Here is a 12,623-nt window from a genome sequence, read left to right on the forward strand (position 1 = left end):
GCTGCCTTTGACACACTGGATTATTGACTATATGCTGATATAATGACAGATAGCATCCGTCATGAAAATCTGTCCCCAGGTGCTATATTGATAAATGCTGTCCCTCATGATGAATAGTGCTGTTGAAAAAAAACAGACTGTTGACTGCTGGATCCGCTGCTTGTGCTCAGCTGGTAGAGCTCTTATGTGTTGACTGGAGATTCACAGATCTGGATGATATGTTTTACAGGAGAACCTTGTTAATATGAACCGTGTCTTTTTTTAAAATTGTCCTGGGAGACAAATATAATGCTGACAGAAACACCAAAACAAATACAGTATTACATTACACTCACTTAGCATCATGAATTAAACACCAATGTTTTCAATTTCCCCAGGCTGCAGGTTATTTAATGTAATCAAGCCTTAGTAATAAATGTTTGTTTGCAAGAATGTTAGCTTACTGGACTTTTATTGCTTTACGACATGTGGAAGATGATAAAGGAAGCTGGAACTTGCTGAGCTTTGTTATGCAGATTAACCAATGGAATGGTCTCCTGCTGGTTGGTGCACATAAAGCAATGATGACATAGTTTGGAATTGGAACACATATTTACTGGTTACTACTGCATACCCAGTAGATATAAAAGGGTGTGCATGTTTACAGAAAATGGATTTATTTAGGAGTGGAGACAACAATGTATTGACTTATGTACAGTTAGTTGTGTTATGATTGAAAATATATTCTTGTGTTAGCAAATCACAAAAAGGAAATGTATTTAATATAGGCCTATCAATAATGCATGTCAGATTTTTGGGTATATTATATGGGTCTGTTCTTCCTATTGTTCTTCTTCCTATTAAAACAAAAATAATAATCTAAACCGCACCATTTGTATGAATGTGTCAGTATGTCGTAATAAATTAATACGAATCGGGTTTGTAAAACAGCCTACACTGTCTGAAGCGAAAGGTGATGCAATGTGTCTCACTCCAAGCCAGATGATGGCAGCACCAGCGAGACTTGGGCAGTGCGGGGATTGAAGCCTTTCTCTCCACAACTCCGTGGCATCGCCAGGGGCCTGAATCACCCAGCAAGCAGCGTGAGGATAGGCCACCGCATTCCTCCAACCAGGTTCCGCGATTCGTTCAGGGTTGCAGAAAATAAAGCCGAAGAGAAGAGTCCCCACTAACCCCCCTCCGTTGGTTTCTTTTTTTTTTTTACAAGCAAAAGGTTCGATATTCGTGTGAAAAGTCGAACCAAAGTGGAATAAAACAAACCTGTCAGATATCTGGAAACCCCGGAGTGGGATTCCGAGGACGTGTGTTGAGCTTTGAGGACCGTTGCTGGGATTTTTGTGTTTTTTTTCGGAGGTATAAAAACTTGTCTGGCAAAGGAGAGAGAGGGAGAGGGAGAGCTAGCGAGTGAGTGAGTGCAAGAAGAGTCAGACGAGAGTCTGAGGGGGGAGGCTGGAAAGGAGACCGTGGATCCTTCAAACTTCAAACCTGGTAGGAATATGTGCGAATATCTCGTTTCAAATAGGCTAGACAGGTTTTTAACAGAAACGCAAACTAAGTTGTGCTTATTTTGTCCGTGTTTGTGTTGTTATTAATGATTGTTGTATCAAGATTATAGCATAATAAGGCGGTCGTACGAACCGTAACGCAAATAACTAAGCAGCAGTTAATATATCCATTCTATAGCATTACGGATTACAAGCAACTTGGAGGGTATATTGGAGACATGTAATCACTTCTCAAATCCCCCTCAATCAAAACGTGAGACACATATTTACCCCCTTGACGGGAGGGTGGTGTGCTGTCTTTTTTTTTTTTTTTTTTTTTTACTTTCGGGGACATATGAATAAGTATGCGGATTGATCGAACAGTGCGAATTCCAATTTAAACATATGATTTTTTTTTTTTTTTTTACACATCTTAAACCGCAACTAACTCAAATTCCGACATTCTGAAAGACAATGGGCTTTTCCTAGCCCCTGTCAATACTTGTTTGTCTTGAGCAAATACAGAGTAGCATAGTCTCACAAGGACAAGGTTTCTGTCGTCTCTTCATAAATAAAAGATGCATCGCACGGTAGTACCCGTTTCAAATTATCGGATTAACAGTACAGTTGCTTGCAGTAAAGTAAAACCACTGGTGTCATTTCATCGTATTTTTGTTGCCTGTTGGAATGTCAGTAGCTGATGTGCTGGACTGAACTGTGAGTCATTTGTTTTAATCACAGGGTTTGTTTCATTTGCCCCATGTATGAGCACACCTCCACGGTTTTACTGTAGTTGCACCAATTCTTAACATTAAAAGCCTGACGTAGCGCTGTATTACATTGTTCCTTATGCAATGTGCAAAGACCCACCCTACAGGGATTTGAAATATGGTCCATGTCTTTATTACAACCTACTGTTTGAGTTTGCTTTGCCTACAGGGGTTGCTCAAACATTTGAAAAACATTTTGACTAAATGGGCTGTCCAACATGTGCCTAATTAATTTGTTATGCAATTATGTTACGTGTGTGTAATTGATAAAGTCACTATTTTAATAACTAGCGTCTGCCTTAGTAGAAGTAAGGCAGAAGCTGAAACATTGTAGCTAATCATCAAAATAGAAAATTTCAGTTAATCAATTGCTTTTCTTCCTTAAGTATTTCTAGTGATTGAGTATACTGTTGGATCCTGATTCTCCCTGGATATAAAGCTGTTTTTGAATTCTCTGTACTAATATATGTACTCCACAATTTTGTAAATCCACCCATCAGTGAATGTATAGATGTTTTTAAGTGCAGTAAACATCTCATGCTGTTGATTTTCCAGTGTTTTGCAAAATTCACTTATGGCAGATACATACAATTAGTCCAATCTGTGATGTGTTCAGTTTAAATCTTAAGTACACTTTCAAGTGTCACATTACAATTTTGTGATGGTTTACAATTGTATTACTAATAATGAAAAAAGTGTATCTGAATTGGTATCTTCCAATTATTGATATGAAATATCGGTAATAGGAATCAGCCCCGAATCACAGAATGGGAAGAAAGACGCATGATTTAATAAATACATTGATTCATACTTAATGTTTATTTATTTTTTTTTACTATTTTTACATTTGAGCCCTGCCACAGTCATTCAGAAAACGCCTTGTGCCCTCTCAAAATTATTTCGCCTTGGACAGTTTGCATGTGATTGGCTGTGTGCAGCTTTGCATGCAGTATTTAAACAGGGATGCAAAATCCAATTTCACTATTAACTTGAGCAAATAGTGGAGGGAGTGCTTCAGCAGTGTGCTTTGGAAGACTGTCTGGATTATTTTCCAGATGGTAGCCAAATAATTTGATTCTGTTGCTGCCTGGGTGGGCTTCATTTCTGCCTATAATTCTGTTAAGACAGTGGCGAGCCCAGCTTAGGAGTACTGAAAGACTGCAATATGTAAAACACTAAACAAGAGTTGCCATTCAGAATAGTTGTTACATGACTGAGCTCAAAACAGCTGTCCCCCCTATATCTGCTTTCAATTGGCATTTTGTTTAACATGAAATAATGAAAGAACCAAACCGTTTGTAGATTAAGCACTGTTGTAGTCATACTTTTATTTAGTAGTATTGTGCTTTTGTTATTTTCCTCACTAGTTTAACAGGGATGTCCTGACATGTTCTTTTTTTAAGCATAAAAAGGAATACTTGGTTCGAGTGTACACGATAGCAAGTCACTTGTCAATCTGAAGTCATTTTGCTAAGCAGTTAGCATCTTCAGGGGATTCTCATGAAGATCACACATTTCAGCCATCTACTTCTGACTGTACGCATGCTACAGTGACAGTAGTGATGCAGAAAAACTCAAAGAAAAAATAAATTCTTATAATTTTGAATGGGAGATGAAGTATCCGTGGCTTGTTTATCAAGGCGACAAGATGTACTGTATGTGTGAAAGAGCTTCTGGGCAAAAAAATAAATAACAAACATATACACGCGGATGTACAGATTTTCAAGAATCTTCGCTTAAGACACAGACACGGCAATACTGTTGAAATGCAGAAAAAATATGAAAGCACACATAGATGAAGGCAACAAGCGATAGTGCCCTCTCGAAGAGTGCTCTACCGTCTGATAATTGACCTTGACTTTTGTTAGCGCCTAAGCTGATTGGCTAACGGTACTGAATCATTTTCTAATCGTATAACAAAGAACAAAGAGATTGTTTATGGCATAGAGTTCAAGCATTCATAAAAATGTACCAAAATCACATCCCTGGAGTTTATTAGCCTTTGTTTTAACAATAGTTTAGTATTTTATAGATGGGAAGCAAAATTTAGGGCATGTGTGTTTCAGGAACGCATGAACAGAAAAGCTAGCATGACCTCTGAATTATGTAGGGAGCCATGAACATTTAGAATACTTTTTTGTTCTATTGTTTGACAATACACACTACCACCTAGTCTCATAAGGAATTAGAATGGGTCATCTTTTGTCAACCCATGTATCGTCAAAATATGCAAGGAATAATTTATTAAGATTTCAAACAAAGCCAGACTGAGCTTATGCATCATTCAATAGCAAAACATTGTACAAATGACCTTCATACTCGCAATGAAGAATTAAGCCCAAATATTTATTTTTTCCCCAGTTGTAGAATATTCTCTCACAAAATATGCTAAGTATTGCAGGAGTATCAAAGACACCACTACAAGCATGGTTTTAGTAGTGATTTCTTGTACTACTACTTGACAACACTACACTTTTTTTCCCCCCATATTACTGGATGTTTTCAACCATTATCAGAGTTTCCATTCGCCTTGCTCGAGAGTATGCCACCGGGATACAAATGCATGTTTGATAAGGGAGGTCGGTTTGTCAAGGTTGATTCCAGACTGTCCTCTATTCTGAAAAGATGCAGTATAATCTGTCTAATACAGTAGCTGTGTATTTGTTGGTGCTGATTTTGTTCACATGGTCTTTTGCTGTGTTCCAATCTAACTATAACCAACTTCAGTTTGTACGGCAGATTGATTGTGTACCTGCTGTGCAGATAGAGGGCTTTTTAATCCTCAATGCAGACAGCCTGTCATCTTTTAAAAGCACCAAACTCCTGACAATTTAAAAAAAAAAAAAAGAGTAAATAATAAAAACATATTTTTTTGTTGTTTTCTGAAATCAGCTGTCAGCTATTTGGGATGCATGCTGAAGTAGTAGTTGCTTCTCCTTTGTACTAAAAGAATGCAAGAAGACAGTTTTCATTGTTCCAGAAAGTTTTACATATTTTGTACCACATCCAAAACAGCATGCAGTTTCTTAAATCCTTCCTTAGACAGTACAGGCTTTGTGGGACAAGCACTGTTGGATGTTTTTAGTTATTTCTGTGGTCTCAGTACTTGAGACTCGCAAATTAAAACCAACTGCAGTATTTTACTGTCAGTGGTTCATGCACACTTTGTGCTTTTCAACCTACTCCATCTATTACCAGGTCAAAGAAAATCTTGAGTCACTTTGCATTCAATCAAAATATTTCTGCTATTCCGGAAGAGTAGTTTTTATAACTCTTCTCAAGGTCATAAGCAATTCCCTTGTTAAAGTGACATTTGTTCTTGACATCAGTAAGATCACAAAACTTGCTGCCATTTATTATTATTATTATTATTATTATTTATTTCTTAGCAGACACCCTTATCCAGGACGACTTACAATCGTTTACCCCATTCTTTTCCTAGATTTATATCTAAATGCCCTTCCTCCCATGGCAGACTTTATTATGCCACCAAATAGGATGTGCATCGCCAATCCAAGTTTGTTCATGCAGCCCATAGTACCATCACATTATAAGCACCATGTACTGTAATCCTGTATGTCTGAGAGGGTGCGGTAGGTCTAAACAAGGGTTGGGCGATATGTCGGTATTGTTGATTTTACTGGTACATTTTTAATGATAACAAGTCGCAAATAAATTATATTGTTCCATTGTGTATTTATTTATTTATTTATTTTTTGGTCAACCCTTATCTTGTGCGTGACGCAACCTGATTATTAAGCGTTGGACTTAGCCATTTGAACTTCATAGGGAGGTGAATAGGTAATGCAGATTCATATTTGTGTTACAGTATATTTCAATTTTTAATTCCAGAACTTATTTTTGAATGTCAAGCCAACCATTTAATCAATCAGGCCTCACGTTAAACTTTCAAAAAGGTTCATTTAAATTATCTTTGGAATAAATTCTAGGAGGATTTACTTGAGTAAGTAGTCTCATTGCAGCATGTGCTAATACAGTACATGCAGTGTGAAGGTAACATGTGCAGCATTGCTGTGTTAATGTAGAATGAGCACTACGAGGAGATAGCAGGAATGGTCTATGAAGGCAGAGTGTCGGCGGGCATTGAGAGGGGCGCTGTGGAGCACTGACACAACTGCTAGATCCTTGTACAGCACTTCTCATTAGAGTGTCACATGCAGAACAATGACTGTTGAGCTGGTAAAATTCCATATGGAACCCCTGTCAATGTCCTGTATATGGAAGCAATTGTCTTTTTTTAAATGAGCTGTAGGTTTTTGCAATGTCATCTTGTAAAATGACATGGAACAAGATACATGATTTATGTAGTGATCTTAAAATACAACTTCCTGGCTGATTTTTGACCTTCATCGTATTTAATTTTTATTTTTTAATTTACACTGGAGGACAATGAAATTCTCAGCCAAGTTGTCAGATGCGTGCACACTTAATGATCCCTTTTTAACCATTTACTTTTAAGGTCAAAAGACATGAAAGGGCAGCAACTACAACTGTCTGTCAGTTGCGCATTTTGAATTGAAGCAGTCAATATGCAGTTTTGTCACTTTAAAGTAATTACTGTGAGATTCTTCAAACTGGCTTTATTTTTAATAAGGCTGGGGCGATGCCTCATTTTTCACTATAGATATTCTCCAAAAAAGCAGATGCATCGATTAATCAACGTTATGAAAGGGTAAAAAAAAGAAAAACGCAGTAATGCATATGGAGCTGTGGATTACTGTGTAACATTGCAAGTGACGCTATAAAAACTTCAGTTTAGTAATTAAATATATTAAATGATTGTTTTTACCTTTTTTGTGTTGATTTGTACTAGTTGGGGGTCCAAAACAAAAAAAAAAAAAGTTTCAATCCATAACCAGTCAGAGTAAAAACCAATCAAGAGAAAAACTATGCAGGACACTTGAATAAAATGCAAAACAGTAACAGCAGTGCATTTCTGAAGTTGTATACTGCAATACAAAGTATATGCTGTGCTTCTCACAGTGCCTAACTTAGTTGGGTGTGCCACAGGTACTGTAACTTCATAGCAAGTCCACAAGTGCAGACTTGAGCAGGCAGACTTTTTGATCCCTGAGGGATTAACACATTAATGTGTTCATAAGTGACTCTGGTTACTGTAACAAGTAAATGTCCAAAGAAGACTAATCCAAGTCAAATTCTCTGTCTCTTGTTTGTACTGTGTGGTATTTGAAAGGAGTGCTTCCTTGATCTAAGTTTAACATCAATTCCATTTTCTACCGTATGCTGTGTTTTGCCACTTGTAAGTTTTAGAGGTGGATTCAGTTACAGGCATTGAATAATCCGGGATTTATTTTCTTCCCCACCAGCCTGGATGGTGAAATGGTGTGTTGTTGGCGGCTGGTCTGAAAAAAGAAGCCCTTGCAGGCGGAGGTGAGAGTGAAATTCTAGGTTCGTCTTTTATTCTGCTTTAGAACTGCTTAGGCTTTTGATGCTCAGACATGTAGGGTCTATCTCGCTAATGTCCAAAACTTGCATCAATTTTTTACTACATTTTAAAGGGCTGCTGTTATTGTTCTGGATTTGGTACCGTAGACCACTGCTTCCATTTATTGCAAGTTATATGTATCACTGTTGATATTTCTGTTGTTGTAGGTTCATAATTGAGTAAAATTGCGCCACAAAATGCATAAATTTCACTTTCCAAAATCTGCTAGACCACTTGACCTCATTATAGAAATGACCTGGATGTATGGCAATTGTGCAGCATTTAAAATTGTATAAATGACTTCCATGAAAAGCTGTCAACTCTCAAATGTCGGTTAAGTTTAATGATTACATAAATGTTGGCTTACCTACCAATTTTTCTTTTATAAAAACAAATAAATAAATGTACGTTTCCCAGAATCTGAAAGCTGAATGTAATGGCATACTTGGGAAGGAGGCAGCCATGAGGTGTTTTTTTTTTTTTTTTTTTTTTTAAACTCTGACTTCATCTTTTGAGAGAGGTTTGATTTTGTCTTTGCATTGTGTTGCATTTCCAGTTTTCTGTCAAGGTTTGGGTGGGGCTACAGTAACTCTTAGTCATGGAGTTGCTGCCTCTGATTTTCTCCCTTGAGACTGTGTGGCGTATTGGGAGCAGGACTGGTGTACAGTATTCTTGGAACAAGTGTGAGTTTTATAACATTGGTCAAGAAGTGAAATAGAAAAGCTAGTCTATAAAATAGTTGAATTGCAACCTAACACTCGTGCCTGCTCTGTTTCAGCCATCAGTCTTCATTTGTACAGCTTTCATCACTGTTCTAAAGTTCTATTACAGAACTGCATGTTGTAATTAAGAAGAACATTTATGTGGAGTGCTTTGGAACCCAAAGGGAATCTCAATCGGTTCCTGTGACGGTGTGAAGCGAAGCATAGTCAGTACCAGAAAAAAATTCAAATCAATGCTGTATTTTATTTGTCTCTTTATTCTTGCCTATTGCCGCCAGCTGTGTCATGCTGTTGTCACTTCTCATCTTCGAGAGGTTAATAGACTTTTTTGTGTCCATAAATGATTTAGATGAGGGTAACAGCCAGGTTGCAAGCTGCAGTACAATTTTCTTAAAATATTGTAAGCTGTCTGAAGAAGTTCTATCAGCAAACAGTTGTCAATGATTACCAGGGGCAATAATGCTACTGAATTGTTTAAACCTTTGAGATAATGATGCACAGAACAATGACTGGCTCAATTCCCATTGTGTCATCTGGTCTTTTAATTAATATGTTTCTACAGAGAATGTGAGAATTCATTTTCATAGATAGACCATGTTTGTGCTCACGACATGTCATAACAAAAAATAACATCTGTTGTAGCAGAAAATAACATTGGGCAGGTTTGTCATGAGAGGTACGTTTTGGTTCTGAGCTCAATCTAATTTGACTGCATTTCAGTTTAAGTGCTGCTGTCCAATGTGAAAAGTGAATTTATCATTCACTTCAAACATTTAAGCACAATTTGAGAGTCTTACAATACAAATAGAAGCAATCAAAACTAAAATAGGTAAGTAACTGAGCTGGTTACAGAATGACACCAAATCAGTGAACTATGAACAGGAACTGACAAATAGTGCAGCTCTGAAATTCAGCAGCACACATTCCAATCACAGTGACAAGTCCATTGATAAAACTGAGTTTTGAGAGTGCTTCAGAATCGAGGATCGAGAATAGCTACATTAGTACGGTCGACTTGTATTCCTCAGCCACAAAAAATCCTTTCCTACTGTTCTGAAATGCCTCAAACTCTTGAACAGCAGCCAATAAAACCTTTTTTTTTGAGATACAGATGCAATTTTTCTCAGTTTAATTCTATAGAGACTGAAAGCTAGTTCTTAATATTGCAAAGATTTTGATTGATTGTAACCAACTTAATAGCGTGTGTTGACAGGCTGTTCATTTCCAGAACCCCTGGGACTGTGGGTTGGGTGGTGCAAAGCTAATGGCAGCTGGGACTATTGATTACCGCTCACATCCATTCAGCACCAGAAAGTTGTGAATGTTAGCGACACAGTGGCTCTGCAGAATGTTTTGTGTAATTGCATGGGCTGCATTTGGAGATTCCGGGTTAAAACAGAGGTCATCTCTTAATTTAAAAATGTTTAATGGCAGCTCCAAAGCTATTCCTTGGGCAGCTGTTTATCCTGATAGACCAGGCATTAGCATATTGGATTATTTTATGAGGGTTGTTGCATTTGTGAACGCACAGTAACCAGCAACAAAACAGAGACCTTTTAACGTATTATAAAATAATACATTCAGCGAGAAATTCCAGCGGACAAGAATGAACCTGAAGGGGATTAACAATTGAACAATTCTGTGTACCGTTTTATATTTTGTTAAAGACCTGTCCCCTACAGTGTTTATGTAAATCCTGAAAGAGATATGCTAAGTTTGTTGGTCTTGCAGCTTAATGGTTGAATTTGAGTTTCCTTGGTTAAAAAATGGCCAGTTTGGATGAGAAGTCACCTCAGTAGTATGTTCTGTGTATGTAGATCGTGCCGTATGTTTTCATGGCATTGACATCAGCAGTATGGGGTTAATACAGCATGTCCTCTAAAAAGGAAATGTGGCAGACGAACCTTTCTTTTGTTTTTGTTTCCAGCTTGACTTGGTAAACACAGCACGCAAGCAGGACTGTGAAAAAGAGGGTGTGTGTATTTGACAAGTCCAGAAATAGGTCTCATCACTCATAGAGGGGAAGTTGGTACAGCATGCACAGTAATAGACACTGACAAAGCTACTGGCTTTAGAAACTAAACGGTTACAGTGATTCGCTTTTAAATAATTCTTCGTTAAGTGAGGGAAATTCCATATGAAGGCATGACAAAGACTTGTAGCCATAATCATGGCAGTCTAATTCTTATGTCTTTGTCTTTTTTAAGCAGTACAATCAGCTTATGGTAACATTAGACTGAATTAGAGAAGGGGGTCAAGTACAGGATGTTCCGAATTTAATGGATGAGGAGAGCAGATTTATTTTATTTATTTTTATTTATTTATTTATTTTTCTAAAAGTGCACCTTTTTAAATACGTTTTCAGACCTGTCATGTTTGGAACCACAGTAAAACAACCGGCCTTAAGAGTATATCGGTAGGTAAGAGTGCTTTTCAGGTTAAAACTTGAGCAGAACTGGTTTTCACTTTTGAAGAGGAGATTGGTGATGGTTTATGGAACTTAAGGAGCTGCTCTAACTATTTCAAATGTTTCATAACAATTTATAATTAAAAATATGAGATGCAGAAGCCTGTGGGTGACCTTTGTATCTAATCTCCTTGAATATACTTTAGATTTCCCCATTAGTGTGTCCTTGATGCCCACTGACCCACGCAAATGATTTTTGACCCACAATTACATGAAGTTATAGTTCATGCAGGCTGACTTTAAGCCCCTAAGAGGAGCGTAATCTTTGCTTTGTCCTGTTTTATTATCTCGCTTTGCATTTGAAGCACTATGCATTGTCTACGTGCAGGGTTATAAAAAAATAAATAAATAAATTACTCGGATGTAGCGTAAGCTGAGAAGCGCGTCTGGTGCTTTTTATTACATTATAAAACTTAACTAGGTTTTATGCTTGCACCAGCAAGTTTTTTTCTCTCGCTCATTGAGCATGAGAAAGACTGAGATGCTTTTCTTTTTGTATAACTGCAGCTTAATCTTCTCTTGTACCAGTCTTCTTTGCATTTTTATAAGTAGTACATCATTCTTCTATTAAAAGTTATCTTTGCCCCAGTGCAGGTACAGCTGTAACGTATGTTTTTTTCATAAATTAACACAAGCCCTAGGCTGTGGCAGAGGGGCGAAATGATTTATTTATTATTGGTGTGCTCTGAAATAACTGCTCCCGAGTCAGCGCAGGGGTGGTAGCAGTGAGCTGAGCCTAAAATACAATTGGATATTTCAAATTGGGAGATAAATGGGGTAAAATCAATTGCCGGCTACTAAATTAAAAAAATAAATAAATAAATTGCATGCCTGGATAAAGAGGTCCTTGATTTATTTCTTAGCAGATACCCTTATCCAGGGTGACCTACAGTTGTTACAAGATATCACATTATTTTTACATACAATTACATTATTTTTTACACATTATTTTTACATACAATTACCCATTTATACAGTTGGGTTTTTACTAGAGCAATCTAGGTAAAGTACCTTGCTCAAGGGTACAGCAGCAGTGGTCTTTTTTCTGAGATGGCATTATTATTATTATTATTATTATTATTATTATTATTATTATTATTATTATTACTACTACGCTTGGTAGAAATCCATGTGCTTGAAAGGGTCGTGTTCGTTGTTTTGATTTTTGTTATTGTTCCTGCTGATGTGATTTAACCACGTAAATTGCGTAATCATGTTCTTGTTTGGATCCAAACACTTATCCAGGCATCTCTAGTTGCTGTAGCTGAAAGGGCACTGCGGCCATAATGGCCATGAATAGACATACATTTTGAGGGGCATCACTGCAATTGAGAAGGGCACCCATGGCAATTACCGGTGTTTAATTTCGAGTCCTGCAGTTGTAGAGTTTTTTAAAGTCACAACAAGGTTCAATTTAACATGGAATTGATTTACCACAGAATTTTAAAACGAGACCAACTCAAGGGAATGCTCCAGTAACTGAAAAAAATGTCTGCAATGATCACAGGATAAATTAAATTAATTATCAAGTAGTAATGGAACTAATTTTATTACAACGGCCTTTAAATGGACACACATGGGACTCTCTCCACTCTACAGTATGACCCCCACTGTTGAGAGATTCTCTGCCATTTGCCTCTACTACACAGCTGACTGACTTTCATTGTGCTTTTACACTGGTGAACAGTAATGTATTTTCTCACATATCACTTA

The 12,623-nt window shown here is 37.2% G+C and overlaps 1 protein-coding gene across 5 annotated transcripts in view; it reads left to right on the plus strand.

Annotated features, from left to right (window-relative positions):
* Positions 1–957: 957 nt before the first annotated feature.
* The window catches only part of LOC117422091 (BTB/POZ domain-containing protein 7), a 43,017-nt gene continuing 31,351 nt past the window's right edge, over positions 958–12,623 (plus strand). For 3 of the 5 annotated variants that reach the window (XM_058987565.1, XM_058987566.1, XM_034036745.3), the window contains exon 1: positions 958–1,488. The gene's annotated coding sequence lies outside the window, so the exon portion shown is untranslated. Of the gene's footprint in view, positions 1,489–7,602; positions 7,685–12,623 lie in introns of all 5 variants that reach the window. The other 2 variants (XM_034036744.3, XM_034036743.3) reach the window with 2 other exon arrangements.

This window comes from Acipenser ruthenus, chromosome 15 (genome assembly GCF_902713425.1).
Source record: "Acipenser ruthenus chromosome 15, fAciRut3.2 maternal haplotype, whole genome shotgun sequence".
In the NCBI taxonomy this organism is placed as follows: domain Eukaryota; kingdom Metazoa; phylum Chordata; class Actinopteri; order Acipenseriformes; family Acipenseridae; genus Acipenser; species Acipenser ruthenus.